This window comes from Epinephelus lanceolatus, chromosome 19 (genome assembly GCF_041903045.1).
Source record: "Epinephelus lanceolatus isolate andai-2023 chromosome 19, ASM4190304v1, whole genome shotgun sequence".
Classification (NCBI taxonomy): Eukaryota; Metazoa; Chordata; class Actinopteri; order Perciformes; family Serranidae; genus Epinephelus; species Epinephelus lanceolatus.
The window spans coordinates 21,425,443-21,446,782 of record NC_135752.1 but is presented as its reverse complement, the minus strand read 5'-3'; the positions used below and the strand labels follow the sequence as shown (position 1 = coordinate 21,446,782).

Genomic DNA, 21,340 nt, shown 5'->3' with positions numbered 1-21,340 from the left:
AAGATTTGGGCGCTGGTAAGATGGAGGGACGTTTACCACAGTCCATATACACATACTACCAACATTGTAATGACGCAAAGCTGGTTAAAAATAGTGCTGCACGATTTGATAAAAATGTGTGATTGCAATTATGGTGGACAATATAGCGATTTGCGATTGCGATCGCGATTACAATATAATTACAATATACAATATAATAAATAAATGGTATCATGAGTCTTTTTGCTTGTTTCAGTGTTTCCCCTGCATTATATCAGGGTGGCACTGACCTGACATAGTTATTGTTATGGACAGACAGTGAGTCAATGATCATCAACAGACTGAGCACAGTCATGCTGCTCACACAGCAGCGCAGCACGGAACTGTACACACAGCGGAGCGAGCCTGTGTTGCGTTCAGGCGTTGTCACGTAAATGACAAATTCCAGCACACCATAGCACAACACAGCAGCATGTCACGTGGGCCGAAACCGAGCAAAATTGCTCAATTTTTCATTTGTTATGGAGTCCATGATTTCTCTGTGACACTTACAAATGTTTGCTTAACTGTGCTTGGATGTTGTTTTATGAGGCTCTGGCGGCTTTCAGTTGTCTCTTTGTCTTTAACGTTACACGGCTCGGCTTTCTCTCGCATGCACTCTTCTTACTTTTCCCTGTGCTGTGTTGTCTCAAGTGCTGATATAGATTGGTCGTGTTGCCGCGGGACGTGGCGACTTTAACTTGTAAACTTTTACACAGCACGTCTTTCTGTTCAGCGTCGCCGTACCTGAATCCAAATTATCGCCATATAATAGACGTGTTTTTTTTAGTCACCAACTAGGCTGTTCTTGGTCGAGCTCATGCTCTTCTTCAGCGTCTGTGTTGGTCACTGCTGCACGCCGGCTGCACGCACCAGGATAGCTTGTGGGCGTGATGTCAACAAACTCCACGCACTACAGGAGAGGCAGTCACGTTCACAGGCACACACATTAACATTTATTTACATTAAATCGCAAATCGCAGCCTTTTATGCGGTTATGTAATCGCACAGCCTGACATCGCAATTGTGATTAGATTAATCATGCAGCACTAGTTAAAAATCAGCAAAGTATCCCTTTAACCCGCTGACATGACAGTAACATCAATCTTAATATTACAAATGAATAAAAACAAACAAAACGAAAAATGACACATTGAATACTTTGCTTAATTAATCATACACTGCCTGGCCAAAAAAAAGTCGCCACCTGGATTTAACTAAGCAAATAGGTACGAGCCTCCTGTTGGATAATTACTGCATGGGCGATTATCTTTCAACTGGCAACAAGTTATTTAACCCCAACTGGTGCAATGAGTTGCTTCTCATTTCCTAAACAACCATGTCGAAAGACACATCCCGTGGTCGTGGAAAAGATGTTAGTCTGTTTGAGAAGGGTCAAATCATTGGCATGCATCAAGCAGAGAAAACATCTAAGGAGATTGCAGAAACTACTAAAATTGGGTTAAGAACTGTCCAATGCATAGTGGGGACCCATCGTCTTCGAGGAAGAAATGTGGCCGGAAAAAAATCCTCAATGATCGTGATCGGCGATCACCTAAACGTTTGGTGAGATCAAATCGAAGAAAAACAACAGTAGAACTCAGGGCTATGTTTAATAGTGAAAGTAAGAGCATTTCCACACGCACAATGCGAAGGGAACTCAAGGGATTGGGACTGAACAGCTGTGTAGCCTTAAGAAAACCACTAATCAGTGAGGCTAACTGGAAAAAAAGGCTTCAATTTGCTAGGGAGCATAAAGATTGGACTCTGGAGCAATGGAAGAAGGTCATGTGGTCTGATGAGTCCAGATTTACCCTGTTCCAGAGTGATGGGCGCATCAGGGTAAGAAGAGAGGCAGATGAAGTGATGCACCCATCATGCCTAGTGCCTACTGTACAAGCCTGTGGGGGCAGTGTTATGATCTGGGGTTGCTGCAGTTGGTCAGGTCTAGGTTCAGCAACAGTATGTGCTCAAAGAATGAGGTCAGCTGACTACCTGAATACACTGAATGACCAGGTTATTCCATCAATGGATTTTTTCTTCCCTGATGGCACGGGCATATTCCAAGATGACAATGCCAGGATTCATCGGGCTCAAATTGTGAAAGACTGGTTCAGGGAGCATGAGACATCATTTTCACACATGGATTGGCCACCACAGAGTCCAGACCTTAACCCCATTGAGAATCTTTGGGATGTGCTGGAGAAGGCTTTGCGCAGCGGTCAGATTCTACCATCATCAATGCAAGATCTTGGTGAAAAATTAATGCAGCACTGGATGGAAATAAATCTTGTGACATTGCAGAAGCTTATCGAAACAATGCCACAGCGAATGCGTGCCGTAATCAAAGCTAAAGGCGGTCCAACGAAATATTAGAGTGTATGACCTTTTTTTTTGGTGGTGACTTTTTTTTTGGCCAGGCAGTGTATGTAAACTGACTGAGCAACAATGAAAGTAAATACAGTTACATGCACACTAACCTGCACATTTCACATTCAACCATTGCCACGCTACCCTTATTCTGTGTGCACTGCCTCTTGAGATTCCAGCTCCTAACAGTTACACACCCCAGGTCTCTCCCTCTGCAGTCCTGTGTTACCATAGACCCTGAACCAGAGTAGACCTCAGCTTACCACGCCTACCCATTTAACACCATCGCGCACACACATATACACACACAGACTCATTATAGACACAATCAAGGTCAAACATAGAATCACGCCGAGAAAAACAAACTATTCCACTACTTAAAAGGCAACGGATGCAGGATTAAGACGTGCTTTGTCGTAACCAATAGCATCTTCTACTGTTCACACAACGCAGCACTTCTGACTCTCCTCTTTCTGGTCTGCCGTACTCTCAGAGCTGCTCAGCAAAACGACATCAGATAAAATGCTTATTTACTATCACAGTGGAAAATAACAGGCTCAAGCCAGCAGGTGCCTCTCATGCTTTCATACCACTGTAAAGCTCCTTCTTCTTGCCCAGACATCTGTGCTGTTATCCTTAAGATTCAACACTGTGATCGTTTTACTCTGCTCCTGCTTTGGTGCATTAGCTTTTCAGGAGGCGGCGCTTTTACTTTAATGGAACAAATACTGAATTCTGATAAGTTTGGAGACATGAATTCAAATAAAATAATATCTCAAAGTATGTGATAAATTTAAAGCAAAAACAAATTTGGAGCAGTGAATGCCTGTGGGACTCTGTGATAAATAGATGCACATTGAAACAGGCTGCATGTTATTGGCTGAGGAACAAATGTGAAATCATACTGTGGCCTAGTTTTGTTGGCGAAACTATACTCTGCAGACCTGTCACATAGAGCGAGAGAGAGAGAGAGAGAGAGAGAGAGAGAGAGGAGAGAGGGAGGGAGCATTTCTCAGAGTGAGTGAGGTCCACTCTTGAAATGACTGAGAGGACAAACAGAGCAGAACAAAGCCATAACAAAGCATCACAACACAAACAGAGTGGAGAGCATTGTTTCCTGGCTCCAGGCACCTGACTACCCTCTGAAAATGGCATAGCCAGCCAAACCGGTTAATGCACATCACTGATTTTGAGAGCCTATGAAACACATTAAAGCTGTGTGTGTGTGAAGTCTTTTCAATTTGCTGTTTCAGAAATATGCAGCACTTGCATTTCCGCACTTTTTGAAGTCATACCACTTTAGATAATTGCTAAGGAAGTAGTGTGCCAGCAGTGCAAAATCAGTGTATATTATTATCACATTAAATTTGTATTAATAATATTTCCCATGCCATTACACAGCGTAGAAGAAAACGTGGTCTGTTGCCGACCTAAACCCTAATAACTAGAGCATAACACAGCAAGACAAAATGCCTGGAACTTTGAAAAAATAAACAAAAATTAATTAAGAAAGCGCCTACAGGAAAAATACAAGCTTACTCTTTGTAACAAATAGTCTAATTTAAAGTTGAAATAGCTCTCAATGCAAGCAACAACATAAAACACAATCTCTATTCCACATGGTACCAGGAGTTTCATCACCTTTACTCAATAAGGATATATTTCCAGGCTTACCTCCTCTGCTATCTATCCTCATACATGTCAAACCATCTTCCAAAAAACAGACGACGCCTGTGTTTTAGCACAGTTGGCTCTGCTACGAAGAAGAGGCGTGTCACTTTAAGAGTAAGTGAAAAGACGTAGAGGCATAGGGGCCACGGAGGGAGGCCAGCACCTCGATGTATCATGAGGGCCGAGGTAACGTGATAGCCAAGATTAGATGGAGCGTGGTCACTCGCCTGCCTTTCCTTTACTGCTCCTGCTGCACACGGCCCATCAGCTCCCCCCTCCATCACTCTCCCAGGTGCTTACCTCCTATTATTAATTCACCATGCTGCAAATAATTACAATCCCGCCCTTTATTAGAGATGAGTACATGTAGTCACAGCGTGTTTCTGTTGTGTAATGGTCTCTTCTCTCCTGCTGCGGTTGTTTAGTCCACAAAAATGCTATTAAAATTGGGGTCAATCACATTAGATTGAGTGGTGTTTTTAATCCACGAGAGGCTCGGTGTTGTTGCTCACACAAAATTTGTTATAAGAAAAATGCATTAAACAGTTTGGCATGCCAGTTAGGACTCACAAAGATAGAAATCTCACATTGATAATTGAACACACAAAGAAGGTGTTTAAATAGTGTAGACATTGCAGCAACTTAACACCTGCCAAGATAAGAAAACCTGTTAAGTGTTCAGGCAGTCGACTATATTCAAACAACCACAAAAAACTACTTTTAAAAAAGAGGAAATGAAAGAGAAAGTTGGCTCGTATACACTCATCTGGTTTCAGGCTCAGTGAGCACCTCACCAGGTAAATGGTGACAGCGAACTTGGTGTTCCAGGTCAGTACTGCCTTTGTTAAGTGTATATAGAACATTCAACTGTGTTTCACAGCAGCTATTTTAAAAAGCGACACAAGCGTGTTAAATCCATTATGTGTTGCTGTGAAATGTATCTCACTGTGTGCCACTGAAGACTCGTGATTTAAATTAAATTACATTAAACGATTAAATGATTTCAGGGTAAGAATGGCAAAAGTGCACGTGATGCTCTGGCGCAGTGGTGTGATGTCATATGAGTCCCACTTGTGCTCAGGTGTGTCAAAAACAAGGACAAACAAATGCTGAAAGTGCATTATTTTTATGAATGAAAAGCAAAAGTATGCATTGTTAAAAGAAAAGGTGAAAGGCACCGGTATGCTTCTAGTCGTCTTGTAATGCTTTATGAATGAGGTGTGCAGGTGTGTGTATCAGAGCTGTGGTCAGCAGGCTTGCATTTCAGGAGGGATCGAATGAGGCATTCCCGTGAGAATAACCCCGCCGCGGACAGGCAGCGGGAAGAATACCGCACTTCATAAAATCTGCCAGTCATAAATAACTGTTGTCTTCAGCGGGGGACCAGCAAGCAATCATGTTTCCACTTTATTAACCATTTACATCAAAACCAACCAATGCAGGAAAACAGCCCATTCATCACAGCTAAGCAGGCCAAGGACTTCTGAGCAGCAACCTGGGGACTGGCACCTGTGTTGGGGAAGTGAATGAACAAGACGAGGGCAAAACCTGGTGTGTTAAATTTGGCCAAAACAGCCCAGACAGATACTGGTGACTAGAGAAAACTGAAAAAGGGCTATGGCATTTGCTCAAGAGGTAAAAAACCCTACAACTATCAGAATACACACACAAAAAAGTGCTGTAGAATTATACAGAAAAGCACATGTATGGCCAATATAACCTTCACTATTCAGAACAGTATGCTGCTATGGAAATGTGACTCTGATGACTGCACAGTAATTCCTATCCATATGCCCCATGGGTTAGCAGACCTAGTGAACCTTGTGTGTCACCATCATTTATGCATTTCACAACAGACCTCGCATTGTGCCATAAACATGTTATTATATAAACACCAATAAAAAGCGCAATATTATCTCTGTCTTACTGATAGATGTTGGCATTGTTTCAAGAAGCATCACAGACTCCCTGGAGCAATCTAACATACAGTACATGCACACAGAAGACAAAACAGCTCACATGCCCGACGATCAGCTGCACAGGGCTCAGGCCTTTCTCATCCACAGGCAGCTGGTTTGGTGGCTGGAAGGTTGCTTCCTTCTTTCCCCTGGCTGCCTGACAAAAAGAGGTTACTGAAAGACTTCAGGCTGTCTGGTCAGTGTCCATATACAGCGTCGGAGTTTTACTGGAATCTAGCTGAGTGATTCTTACAATAATATCCAAAACCCCAGGAGTGAAACAGTAGCTAATCCCCAGATCTGTACTAAGTCCTGCTATTGTGTCAAGATTAAGCGGTTAGAGTGAAACTGTGATCAAACCTTTGGGCCGTGTCGGATATTTATGAGCTCTTTGGCAACCGACAAGACCAATATGCGATTTTGCAGTTCTGGATTTATAGTCTTTGTTTTCTAAATTGTATAAAACTCTAACTGTAATAGATTAAGAGGTGTATAAAATCACCAGATAAAAAAAACCCAGCCTTGTGAGGTTCCTGGGACAGAAGGTTGACCAGCCAAGCAGAGAAAGCCTCTAAGCGAGACAAGAGGCTCTGCTGGTGAGATGTTATTAATTTATGTGATGCCACAGAGGCAGTGAATAAGCAACGCATTAGTGAGAAAACCTGAGGTGATCAATAGGCATGCTGTCCTCTTAAACATCTTTTACGGTCACCACAAGGTCACAGATAAGACTTGTATGGACAGAGCTGACAGCCCCCTGGGCACAGATATGCAAAGGGCCCCACAACCTCTCCTACACAGGAACAAGACACACAGTCTTTGTGGTGGCTGTGTAGTCGTTATGCATGTTTTGTGGGTTTGTGTTTCTCTTGGTGGTCATGTTGAGTCTGTCTCTGGTCGGTACGTGTTAATTTCACATTTGACAGTGTGCAAGTGAAAGCCAGGGTGGCCCCCTTACACTTTGGGGCCCCTAGGCCTTTGCCTGCTAGGCCAATTCAGTAATCCATCCGAGGCTGACAGTTTTACAGAAGTCAGAAGAAATGGGTATTTGATCAACAGTTGATGATTTGGTTGAAAGGACAGAAATGAATACATGGAAAGTTTTAATTCCCAAATGAAGGCATATATAACAGAAAATCTGGTAAACGGATGTCGGGGCAGACTAATCCTCTTTCAGATAGACATGATTGTTGGCATTTTTTTCCACGCAGGGCAGTGATTTGAAATGTACCAGGCAAGAACAGGCCATGAAATGATGAAAATGCACTGGAGTGGATTTGCACTCATGAATGAGGCTGCTGACCGTATAGGTGGAGGTCAGGGTGACATTCACGGCTCTGTGTGTCGTTGTTTGGAGCTGTGTTGATGTTATTGAGCTACAACGGCACATCAGCACTACGCACCTGCTGAAGGTTTACTGAAATTTCCACGGGCGTTTGCATTTTTTTTGAAAGGGATGAGAAATCTAAACTCTGGTAGTGACTGTGTTGACAGTTGAAACAAACACTATCAGGATATCATCAGCAACTGCAAAAGAAGAGCTCTCCTTGTGCAAGAGCAGACAACAATGGCAAAATAAAGAACACTTTCAGTGCCAGGGTAAAATATTGAATATTGATACATATTAGCACTGCTTGGTTGGTCTTTGACAAAGCAATCACAGTCTTAAGGCTGTAATCACTGGAGGTTTCTAAATATTTAATCAGTAGCAGACATGTTCTAGCAGCTCTTGCCTTTTCAATAAAACTCTGCAGCTGTAAATATTCCCAGGACTTCCAATTTTCAATTTGCATATTTTGAAAGAAGTATTCCTTATTGCTTTGTGACTGATTAATGAATCAACAAATGGAACCAATATTAGATTCACCTGCCAACAGTTTTTCAGCTTTCATGAACCAAAACAAATAAACAGAATTGAATTATTCTAAGAGAACAATAAGCCATTTATCATATAAACGGGCACAGATGGGGTCAGTATGATCCAAAAAAAAAACAAAAAACAAAGAAGATATTACAACCTTGCATGAATTAATGTAAAAGTACAAGCCTTTCATTAGAGAGAAATGTTGGATTTGACTTTTATTCCAAACAAAAATTAAATTTCAGGCTCGAGACATGATGTTTCAATCTTTGCAGTGCTGTGCCAAATACTGTGGACCACAACATCTTTGTGGCTGATGGGCTGCACATGACTCAAATCAAGTCTTTAAAGCTCAAATTCACTTTGAGACTCACTGAACCAGATACCCATATGAAAGAAATCTGTTGGAAAAACAGAGGGTGTTGTAATACGTACAGTGTTTGTGGCTGGTATGAGAACATCGTGTTGACATGATGATTATCGCCATTTACGGATTTCACAATTCTTACAATATATGCAATTATATTACCAGATACCCACTGTTTAGTGTATGGGATAAATTCTATATTAAAGGGACAGTTCACCTCAAAATGAAAAATACATATGTTTCCTCTTACCTGTAGTGCTATTTATCCATCTAGATTGTTCTGGTGTGAGCTGCCGAGTGTTGGAGACATTGGCTGTAGAGATGTCTGCCTTCTCTCGAAATAATGGAACTAGATGGCACTCGGCTTGTGTTGCTTAAGAAAATAGATTTGAAAAACTCAATAGCAATGTCTCTTTCCAGAAATCACGACCCTGTTACTCAAGATAATCCACACACCTTGTTGTGAGCAGTTTCATGTAGGAACTATTTTCTTTCTATCAAACTAATGTTACACCAGCCAACTGTATCATCGTGCAGAAGAAAGCATGCATCTACTTATAAATAAGAAGTTCCTGCGCGTGACAGCATGAGGTGGAAATAGTAATGCTTTCCTCCTTGGCTAGCTGTAACGTTAGCTAACTAGCCGTAGATGCACTCTTTCTTCTGTGTGATGATACAGTTGGTGGGTGTAGTCCGGTAGAAAGAAAACAGTTCCTACATGATACTGCTCACAATAAGGTCTGTGGATTATCTTGGGTATCCTGGTATTTCTGGAAAGAGACTTTGCTTCTAATTTTCAAATGAATTTTATCAGCGCTTTGAGCACCGCAGGCCGGGTGCCATCTAGTTCCATTAGATTGGAGAGAAGGCAGACATCTCTACAGCAACACTCCAGCTCACACCAAAACAAGATTATTAAATAGCACTAAACGTAAGAGAGGTATAATTTAGTTTTGATTTGGAGTTGAACTGTTCCTTTAAAGTGACTCCAGTGATTGTTCTGGGGAAATGCATCATATTTAAAGGTGTTTTTGATGCTCTCAAGTCGTGTCCGTACATGAGGAGGACATTATGCTAGCAACAAAGCAAAGTGCAGCCTCTAAATTAATCATAGAGTTAAATCAACACCTGTCAGACACATTGTCAACACAACTGGACTAGACAAAGGAAGGATTTATTGTGGGGACACTGTATGAGACCACATTAAGTACACATATACCTAATAAAACTGCTGACTCATTGTATTTTGATTGGTTACCATTGTCAATATTGACCAGCTTGATAGAGTGTAGACTAAATTATAAAGGATGGATATAGGAACTTAATTTATTCTGTTTATCCTAAATTGACAGAGGGCAAACATTATTTAAATATAGCAATAAAGCAACTGTACACTTGAGGTATATAACATTTAAGTCACATAGAACACGTAGCATTGTTTTAAAGGGCCACGGCTATGTTGTTAGAAACATTTACTCCTCATTTAACGTAAGGTTAAAGGGATAGTATGGATCTTGAAGGGGGGTTGTATAAGGTATTTATCCATAGTCAGTGTATCACATACAGTGGATGTCAGTCAGCACACCCCCAGTTTGGAGAAGCAGGCAAGAGTACCGACACAGAAGTAATGTACTGTCATGAAGGGGTCACTAATAAAACATATTTTATCCACCTAAAAAAGTCCCACCTAAAACAATTACTATCAGTATAAGTATATGCTATATTGAGAATATTTAAGCACTTTACCTCACCGTCGGACAGCCATGTCCAACAGGGAAGCCTATGCTCTTATCAAAGCCACCAGACTCCATTGAAAAAAACAGTCATTTTAACTCTCTGAACATAATAGCTGCTGTTCTCCCACTGTCTGAATTAGTTAGTTTGTATGTGTTGTTTTGTAACTTTGGTAAATCCCAACTAACTTTTTGAAACGTAAAAATCACACAATAATACAAACAAGCTAATCAAGCTATGCAGAGGTAGAGCAGCAACTCCTGTGTTCAGCGATGTCAAATTACTGTTTTTCTCAATGGAGTCTGGCTATGAAGAGAGCAGCTTTAGTTCCCCATTGGAAATCGCTGTCTCACGGTAAACTAACATGGTGAAAATATTAAGTATAGCATACACTGAAACTGATATTGATTTTTTTAAGTGGCTAAAATACACTTTGTTCATGCCCCTGTCCACAGCAGTACATTGCTTAGCATCCGTAGTGGTACTGTGCTCCTAACTGCTTCTCCAAACTGGGGGCAGCTGACTGTGGATAAGTACCTCATATCACTACACATCCAAAATCATATCCCTTTAAGGTGGGATCCTTGAATCTTGAATAAGGAAAATATTTTGAAATAGACCATGTAAAAAATATTTTACAGGCAGCACCGTTGACAAATTAAATAAAAGCAGTTACACAACCCAATCTTAACCCATTTGGATAAGTGTACTATTTAATCATACTCTCTTGTTTGTGTTCTCTGATTTATCCCAACACCAATCTACTCAGGCCTACTGCCTCAGAGTAAAGCTGAGACAAGTCTTAAATCAGTTGTGCCTACGAGCTACTGGAAAGACTACTGGAGATGTTACCAGTCTGGTGAGGTTTCCAGGAATTTCTACATCTAACAGCTAATACCGTACACCATGGGAGCTTTTGATAAGATGGAGCTGGCTACTTTAGTGATTATAATCTTTATCTGTCAAAATCCTTTCGCCACCCTAAACATGGGAATCATGAATAAGTAAAAAAGGGGCTGAATCCCTTAACTCCTTCTATTAGTTTGATAATCTGTTAACCACCCTGTATTTAATGTAGGACAAGATGTTAACTATAAGAACAAATGGGCAAAGGCATTTTGAACTGATTAGTAAGCAACAGGATGGACGTTATGTTCCAGATCCAAAGGCGTTTACTTTGATTGGTATTGAATTGCCTGTAATGTGAAGCAGCATGTTTATGGATAGATTTCTGTCATGTCAAAGGACAGAGAGAAGCTGTAAAGTACAGGTATATCTGCAGGGCACTACACAGATGGTTTCTGCATCCACAGACTCAATATACTGCAACTGTAACATTGTGGAATCTAGGACAAAAGGCAGACAGTCAATTTCATGCTTCTAGCCGCAGAATGATAGATCAATGTCATCCCAATGCCAGTCGCTAACACAGATCCTGTAGATAACACTATATCATGTGATGCCTCTGAAACATATCCTCTGTGTCCTGTTGCTAGTAATAACCAAGTGTATGTTTTTCTGTGCATACCTCAATAAATGAAGCCTTCCAACGTAGAAGGCTTGCGTATGTGTGATGAGTCAGAGCTTTGTGGTCGCTACATCCTACGTCAGAATCATATGAGATATAGGTCGCAGGCAGAGTAATCCTCAGCACCGTTCAACAGTTCACACCACTTTGTGCAAGATTTAGCATTTGATCCTAAAAGAGCTGCGTCCAAACTAGCCTTCATTTTCCGACAATAATCTAGTCCATTTTCCAACATTGAATTCTGTCTCCTTTTTGAAATTGAACAAGCAGGGGACCTTGTCATTCAGGCTGAAGAAGGATACTTAGTTAACCACATTGATGTAGTGAAGACACTTTTAAATGGGCTGTCAAGGAGTCTCAAGATTGAGCCTGTCAGTAACTCTGGTATGTGTCTGGGATTTCTCCACAAGAAGCCTCCAGGGGGAAGGTGTCTGAAAGCCTCTAATGTCAGATAGCACCTCCACTTCAAAATCATATGTCAAGTGACATTGCCTCTACTGGATTACCCAGGATTCACAATTTAGATTTATGTGGTCATTATAGTCAGGGGCCATGGAATAGAGCTGAGGAGGCTCATTTATAATCCCTTTACGTACAAATACATCCTTTTCAAACACTATAACCTTACATCCTTACATGTGTCCTTTATGTTGGCTTGGTCCTTTATGTTGGCTTGGATACATCCAGCAGATGGCAGTAGAGTGCAGAGTCAAAAGTTTCTGACAACAACAAACAAGGTGACGTTGGAGGAAGTCGTAATGTTGTATCGTTCAATAGAAACAGCCACTATATTACCAAGTCATTTTCTTCTGGCATTTTTAAAATGTCTTTGTCGTGTCTTACAGTCATTTCTCGCTTGAACTACGCCACACTGCCCCCCAGTCTCCAGTGGTATTGTTCTGTTTCTTCTGAATCCGTAAGCTTTCAGACAATGTGCACAAATAGAGTCGAAAATGAATGCAGAGTATGGACAGAAGGCCCCGTCTTTGTCTGTATACGTATCTACTATTGAGCATAAATGAGCCATTAGGTAAACATAAAAGCTGCCAAGATCACTCATGTGAACCTTAATGAAAAATAACCTGTATAATCAATACCTTTGATATGATTGAAATGACTGTGTAATGTAAAAGTGGTTAAAATCACGTAGAGCTACCACCCTTCTCTGCTTTATTACCTCTTTTAGCAAATTGTTTTGCTTCTGTGTCCAAGCTTTAAAGTAGTAGACAGACACAACCCATTTGCCAGGATAAATGTTGGCATTGTACGTTTCTGCAAACCACGAATATGAAACAGTTGTGTGTTATTATGTAACAGATATGTTGACATTTTATGTTCCAGCAACACTGTGGTTAACATGTGGTTATGTTAGGCACAAATACCACTTGTTTATGGGTAGAAAACGATCATGTTTTGGCTTAATATACCCACACAATTGCCACAAGAAATGCAGCAATGTGTTGCTGAAAAACACCCAGGTTTGGTGGCACGTGGAACGCCCATTAAAACACTTCAATGTCTCACTAATAAACAACAGATTTTTGTTGTTCTCAAACACTGGTCTGCAGCTAGGCAGCCATCTTGCCTAGAATTATACCATCCCCTCCACTTCCACATGACGAAATCAGCTTGTATACATGTAATCAGAACTACATGTTTTGGAAACGTTTAGGAACGTGCAATCGTAACGTATTCGTGGTTTGCAGAAACGTACAATGCCAACATTTTCTTGTGTTTTCTTGGACTGGGCTACCAAACAATGTCAGAGACTAGCTGTTGAAGAAATTAAAACATCCTGCAAAAAATAAGTGGGTGGAGACCAAAATGGAGCCAAAAAGAAGAGTAGATATGAGATTTATTTTCACTAGTAAATACGGTAGTACATGGTGGTTATTGTGTAGCTGGGGGTAGTTTATTTCTGCTCTCTAGTGGCACAAATTAAATAGTACAGCTTTAAGAGAAACAGCCTTCTTAGCTCAGGACATCTACATACATGACAGCTTGTCATATTTGCTTTTTCCAGCGCTGTGAATCTACCTATTCATTATAAATGTATCTAATCATTTGGGAGTTTAAGCTTTATGCAATATAAGCAAGTAAATTGAATTGTCTGTCATTGTCTTTATCAAAATTGCTAGTTGCTACTTACTGTTAACTCTTCATTTCTCTCTCACAATTGTTTGTTCAACATTTCATGCTATCATGTCACGTTATCACCACTGACATGCTGTCCTGAATGTGAACTTCAGAGAAAAGATGCCTGTATACTGTACACATGTGAGGACACTACTCATTCATTATTGAAAACAATGGTGGACAGTGTTCTCCTCTTTACTCCCCCAAAACAGTGGGCTGTTTAGAGGGTGGAGTTGGGGGGTGGGGGTGAGGTCTCTGTATGCTAGATGCTTTTTCGTGATAATGCTCTGTTTAACGTTCCTGATCTCAATGGCTGTGTTCCCCCTTCTCCAATCCAGCGGGTCACACTGAGTCACAAGGCCAGCCAGCGATGACAATGGCATGTTTGTGCGCAGGCTGAGCTATGGGTAGGCTGTCTGATGTGAAGGGATAAGATGGCACAAGGTGGACACTAGAGTGTGGTGTGCGCTTGCGTCTGTGTGTGTGTGTGTGTGTGTGTGTGTGTGCGCACGCGCGTGCACTGGTGTACGAGCAAATGCGAGTACACGTTTGAGATTGTGGATATCTGTCTGTTCAGATCTGTGGCTGCTGGTGCAATCAGACGTTTTTCTGCTTTCATAGCGAGAACTTTTCTCACTACAGCGTGTATCACGTAGATCAAACCTATTCAGGTTAGTATTATAAGTAGTCTAAACTTCATTCAGACACTCTGTTTATATTCATTTGGGTCAAGACAAATAAGATAAACGCTTTCTGCAACAGAAGGAAATTGTGGGTAATGGACATTTTCAGGCTTCTACAACCCACAAACATTATCTGCAGTTGGTGATTTGATAACTGGAACAGGAAAAGGAGAAATAACTCATACTGCTTGCACATGCAACAGCCATTAACCCACCCGATCAGCACTGTAAAATAAATGCTGTAGCGACAATGATGAAGCAGTACAGGCTGAATGGAATAATAAAGAATAGAATATTTTACATGTTGCATTAGGGCGTTTGCCCCTGCAGAGACTGTGCAAGATTTACACCAAATGATGAAATCACCATCCAAAAAAGCCACACCTATATTTTAATTCAGTTATGTATAATCTTGCTATATTGCCAAGGCCTCGACAGATGCCAGCCAACAATGCCAGCACAGTTTAACTGTACTGTGTTTACAAGATGAATGTGTGAGGAGGGGAGAGATATGAGAAAATGTCACCTGTTCAAACAGGAGAAGGAAATTGTACAGCATGTTAAACATTGCAAATCAGAATTGATTTCTCTACAACAGTGGTTCTCAACCAGAGGTCCGAGGATGCCGAGGGGTCCTTGAGGGAGTTCAAGGGGGGCCCCAGAAAAATAGGGAACCGTTTATTTTCACTATTTGTTTCACTAAAGAAGTGAGCCCAATGTGAGTAAAAGGTATCATTTCCTCCACGGTTAACACCTCAACTAAAGCATTTTAGTCATCTAACAAGCGAAATCTTTTCAGCAGGTGGTCCCTGAAGCTAAATCTTATCAAAAGGGGGCCTGTTACCTAATGTGTATCAATTTAGGGGTCCTTGACACAAAAATATTTGAGAACCACTGCTCTACAAGATCACAGCAAATGACTGTGGAGGTCACTGACATACACCAGCAGCTTCACTTCACTTTCAGACATTAACTTGGAAAAGCAGACCTGCATGCCCCCATCAAAGCAAGCTAATTGTTGTGCTATAAACTTGTTTTTTGGCCGTATTCCAGACAGCCTGTAGTAATATCTCAGAATACAATACATGTACGTGCATCCATGCATGCATGCACACACTGCTTTCATTTTCTTTCAGCACAGACCCCTCACCAGTGGGTAGTAGGCAATACACTCCCTCAACACCCCCCTCCTCCCTCTCTTCCACCTCCTTGTTGTCATATGACCGCTGTTATGTGTGTGCAATGGAACACAAAGTTGCTCTGTTAGTCCCCTCTGCTCTGCCCTCTCAGATTTGAGTGCTGGAAGTAAGGCTCTCATTCACCGGCCTCAGGGAAACAGACAGGCCCCTGTATGCGACTACCAGCAAAGATTAGAAAAGGAGGGCAAAGAGAAAGAGAGGGATGAATTGAGCTGATGTTATTTCATGTAACAGCCAAAGATAACTTAATCCTTACTCATTCACAGAGCCCCGCCCTAAGATTTGGTTCGATTCAGCCGACAGCTTTCCTCGCTGATGCCTTACTGTTAAGTCATTTATTAGTCCTCTCCACATCAGTGCCTGTCTAAAAGAAATGGCTGCCAAACAGTGTCTCACAGCCACATTAGTTGACACTTTGTCCCAGTACCTGGCAAGGATTAAAGACCCAAAACAAACACAACTGCTGAGCCAGCTGAATCAGAGCAATGCCCTGTCTGAACATACAGAGTGACAAAGCAGCTGAGAGACCTGAACTTTATGGACACATATCTCCTCTATGGTTTTATAGGATATTTCATTGCCTCTACAAGATCAATTTTAATGATAATTCTCACAACTGCTAAAGCAAATGTGTAATACTTGTTCTGGCACTCCCTCTCCAGGAAATAAGTGACATGTTAGATTAATCATTTTATTAAGTAGGCTGCCGAGGGAACTGTGCTTGGCCCCCTTGGTACTTAACTGTAATAGAGCTGAGTTTAATTGTCCAAGCCGGCTGCGTGCTCACCTAAAAGGTTAAAGATGGCTAAAAGTGCACTGGACGTCGACATTGGCCTCCTCAGTGCAAGAGCTGCTACCTCAATAACAGCTGCTGTCACTTTAAAACCAAGTCTGTCCCTGCTGTCCCCTGCCATTATGTCACCCAGTGGAGTGGATGTAGCAAGTAACAAAGGAGGTGGAAGGAGGTCAACTCAGCATAGGTTTTGTCACACTCTCGCTCTCATTTTTATATGCATAAAGGTCGCTTGAGTGGCATCATACTGCACACTACCATTAAAATAAAAAAGGACAAAAACAGTAGCTGTTGATGGTGTTGAAAGAAGCTTTATGCTTAATTTATGTGATGTGTATTCCATTGGTTTAAAAATCCCAGTTGAGGTTTGCGTATTTGGCCGAGCAAAACTACTAAATCAAAGTCAGAGGTATTCTGTTTTTTCTAATATCAAGTTCAAACAGTCTGAATAAGGGTGTGATGACATTTTTCAGTGTTTGTGTATGAAACTTGGTGAAGCCCCATGATGCAAGGATGTGATTAACTGTTATGTTTCACACCAAAGCTTGTCAAACATCATTTTAAAGCCAAGGTCATCAGTGGCCTCTGACTTTTTTTGACACGTTGAAGAAGAAAACTGAAAATTACAGCTAGAATAATTAGGGTTTATTAGAGCTTTAGTCACAGCGGATGTGACCTTGGTTTGTCTTATCATGGTTTCCAAGCAGGCTAGTAGTTGATATTGAGAGGACAACAAGATCACAACTGGACCAAATCATCAAAGACACTATAAATTGCGGGTGTAAAACACAAACAAAGAGACGCTGCCTTGCCTTCAAAATGATGTTTGCATGCAAAACATTTATTGCCGTGCACCCAGTTCTGATTCTGGCAGTGATATTATAGGCCAATATTTTTTTTTTTTCCACTTACTGACATGCCAGCAACATGACGTGCATCTTCTCTTGAGATGGCATCATAAGGAATTAAGTATCTGCACATTTTGGTTACCACCCTAAATCACAACTCAGACCCCTTGAAGTTTTAATGAAACCAATACTGCACTGAGCAACTAGAGGGGAACTCAGAGACCTCCACCAAGGCCAATAGTCCCCTCTTCTATGATAAGTGATGTGCTAAATATGCTAAATTGCGGTCAATGTCATTGCTTGTTCTCAAGTCCAAACATTTTTCCTTAAAGGAGAACTATGCCCTATTTTCGAATTCACACGTTGTTGCTATGGTTTAAGACAGTCCAAAAATATAAGTAAACAGTAACAACTCTCCCAAATCCAAAAACTAGAGCGCTAAAACTCAAATTTCTGATGTACTCACATATATAGTCTGGATCTGCTCTATAGACAACAAATTGGGAATGATGTTATAGATGAAAGTGAGAGCACCCAGGCCAGAGGTCGGCTACTCTTGCAGTGATGGCAAACAAATCAGTCTATGCATAATTCAATTCCCTATATTCCTGTGAAGATTTTTTCTTTTTTGTATATGGAATGAATAGCTAGCCTAGTTAGAGAGCTTTGAGGCTAGTCACAGCTCTTGAGGATTGGCGAAGTTTAGAGGGTTGTAGACGTGTGACACATTTTGTTTAACAAAATGTTGAGACACTTTTTAAATTTGGTGTAAAGGCTACACATTTCTACAGTGGGAGAATGTATGATTTGCTTTAGGCCTACAACAATGATTAATGAAGATAAAAATGTTAAATAATCATTTTTCATTTTCATGTAATCTAATTTTTTTTTCAAAGCCACAGGGAGCCACTGAGGAGGGGCTAAAGAGCCGCAGGTTGCCTACCCCTGACCCAGGGGAATATTCTGAGTACATGGGTTCATTTTCTGTTTCAGGACTGAGAACACTGCAACAGAACAAAGCTCATGGGTATAAGAAAGAGTGGACAAAATCAGACTCCTATTTATTGTCTGTGGAGCAGCTCCAGACTTTTTACTTGGTGACATCACAAGTTTGAGACGTACTTCTCTGGTTTCTGGCTTTGAGAGAGAGTAACTCATGTTCACGAAAGATTAAACTTCACTAGTCCATGGAAATAACATTGGGATTCTTAAATCAGGCGGTGTTCCCCTTTAATATCTCTGGTGAAGTTTATTGCAGAGAATTCACATTTGGATGTCAGCAAGAGTTTAATTCGTTGCACGATATGTAGGGATGGGAATCAATCACTGGTTCTTCCAAAATTGTCTGATTCCTTGGAATTGTATGCCTCAGAACTCATTGACTCCTTTTAACAATGCCAGCATGTTGTTCTGACAATTGCACACTGCAAAACAATGACGTCAAACGAATGCATCTAGGCTGCTGCAAACTTGAAATAAGAAGGAGTCATGGCAGAGAGAAAGAAATGGTTCATCTCATGAAGAAATAATGCTGAAACATGGTTTTAAGCAACATGACCTGAAATTCCAGGAATGCCATGTATTTGACACTACACATGGGTGCCACAGCTTCCCAACCGGGCAGAACGTCTATTATGTTATTGTGAAATGGACTCATCGTATTTCTACAATTGCAAAAGATCCATCACTTTTTGGACTTAACTACCATCAATCTTAACATGTATGGCCTTTATTCTGCCAATGCCAAATGCCCCGTCTTGCAATGTTACAGAAAGTGAAACTAATTTGTTCTGTCCTGTTTTTCAGATCCTCACTAAAATGTTTTGGTTCTTCCTTGGTCCACGCTACACCCTTCCGTCAAGTTTCATGAAAATCAGGCCAGTAGTTTTACCGTAATCCTGCTGACAAACAAACAAACAGAACCGAAAACATAACCGCCCTGGTGGAGATATTAATACATCAGTGCTTTCAGTTGTCTCCCCCTTCAAAAACACATGGATGTTAATTCATTTGATGTATCAACAATGGTGATTTGAGACAAAACATAATAATAAAGCAAGATATAGATGCATCTTGGTTAAAATATGGTTTGTATGCTGCAAAAGCTGCTTGTCTGAATTCCAAAATAAAGCATTGTCTTAATGAAGAACAGTAAATTAGACTTGCAGCTGCCCGTAAAGGCTAATTTCAATCTGTCAGCATTAAACAATGACAGCAATCAATATCCCTGTCCAGTTTTCTCACAAATCCCAATCGGGCTACATTACACAGGTTCATCAAAAGTATCAATCTAATATTCTTGATCCATTTTGGTCTCAGTAGTGCTCAAGAGATGAAGGCATGGTGGAATTCATCCACCATCTTCGCCTTGATTCACAGATGTCTCAGGCCTCGACGTGAGCCACTGCTGGTGAAACTATCACAGACACATCCAGCATTCTTTCTGTGTCCCCTCTCTTTCATCCAATCTGTTCCAAATCTTCTCTTTCCTTCATTCTCTCTCTTGCTCTCTGCTGCATCAACCTCCGCCCCTCTGCCCCATCTGCCTCCCTACTGTTAAACCCCCCAGCCCCTCGACCCCTCCCTGCACTCGTTCTCTCTCTCTCTCTCTCTCTCTCTCTCTCTCTCACAAGCATGTAACACAAACACACATACAGTACGCACAAATACACATGCTCTCCTGATGCTGCACAACCAATCCCAACCCCCGTTGAAAAAAATACACAAACGCTCTGCTGAAAATCTGATTGTTGAAACACAAAATGTCACAAATCATCCCGTTTTGCCTGCTGAGTAATGAGCATGATCTGCTCTCTCCCTCGTTCCCCCCTCTCACCGTGTAGATTTACATTCATAAACGGACACAAACAACCAGACACAAATTAACTAAATAAATCCCAGCTCGAGATTATTAATGAATGTAAATTTCCCCTGTAGAACAACAGACAGCAAGCCCCGCTGTCAAATCCGACAACGTTCCTGCGCTGCTGTCAGGGCCACAATTTGCCCGCTTATCCCAGTGCCCGCCAGCATCGCGGGGTTTGCACACCTCCCACTGCAAATTCACATTCAATGTCTCGTAAAGCCAGTTGTAAGTACTGAACACCTGATCGTGTGCTTTTACTCTCTCATTTCCCCTCTTTCCATTTCATAGCTTATGGCCTGGGCAGAGCACAGAGACGTACATGCAAACACACGCACACACACACACATACACGCGCGCACACACACACACAGACACACACACACACACACACATCTTTGATGCATCCTTCACTTGTCCTACATACAGTAATTACATGAACTAAGCACTGCATTCAGATAAAAGCATTCTATAAGGATCGAGGATGCTCTGGGGAGATGATGAGTCAAATTGCAAGCACAAGATAGCAGCGTCCGTTGGCACAGAGCTAGCAGGGTGGAGGAGGGGACTGGACAGGCTGCCTGCCTTGGTGCCATCTCTGAACATCACCTTCCCCATTTTATCAGGAAAACCCACTCGCCCTCCACAGAACGGCTATAATAAAACAGCATCTTGCTCCTCTGCTGCGTCCAAACTAGACTGAGCCTTGCGGTGATTACCAAAAAAAAAAACAAAAAACAAAAAAAAAAACAGCTTTGTGTCTGTTTGAGAGTAGTCAGGCTTACCGTGCTCACAAGCCAGCATCCATTTACAAAGGATACTGCAGACAAGCCTTTGCAGGGAGAGAAAGGCTCTGTGCAATCCACCTTTAGTCCTGCTGCTTCATCTTCATATCTTCCTCATATTCACAGGGTCACACACACTCACGCACATCTCTCTCTCTCTCTTTCAGCACCCCTCTTTCTCTGTCTTATTAACGTCTGTGTTCTATATCCTCTCTTGTTTGCTCCAAGGCAGTTGAGACACTGCAGCGATGGGGGTGGAGGGCGTGTATATATGTGTGCGTGTGTTTGAGTGTGTCAGAGACAGAGAGGCAGAGAGAGGGAGTGCAGGACAGAAATGGAGGGAGGAGTCAGCAGGGATAGAGAGAGAAGGGGGAAATGGTCAGGATTAAATCATGAGAGTAACAGAAAGAGAGAGAGAGGGAAAAAAACAGGCTTTGGCGGGGTAGCTGCAGCATCCAGTGTATCTTTATTTCATGCCATAATAATAAAATATACATCGGCCATTAAGGAATCAGAGCCCTGCCGG

At 41.5% G+C, this 21,340-nt stretch overlaps 1 protein-coding gene across 1 annotated transcript in view; it reads right to left on the bottom strand.

The window, feature by feature from the left end:
* gnaz (guanine nucleotide binding protein (G protein), alpha z polypeptide) overlaps positions 1-21,119 on the bottom strand; it is a 44,950-nt gene extending 23,831 nt beyond the window's left edge. The window contains exon 1 of the mRNA XM_033647365.2: positions 20,815-21,119. The gene's annotated coding sequence lies outside the window, so the exon portion shown is untranslated. The remainder of the gene's footprint in view (positions 1-20,814) is intronic.
* Positions 21,120-21,340: the final 221 nt, after the last annotated feature.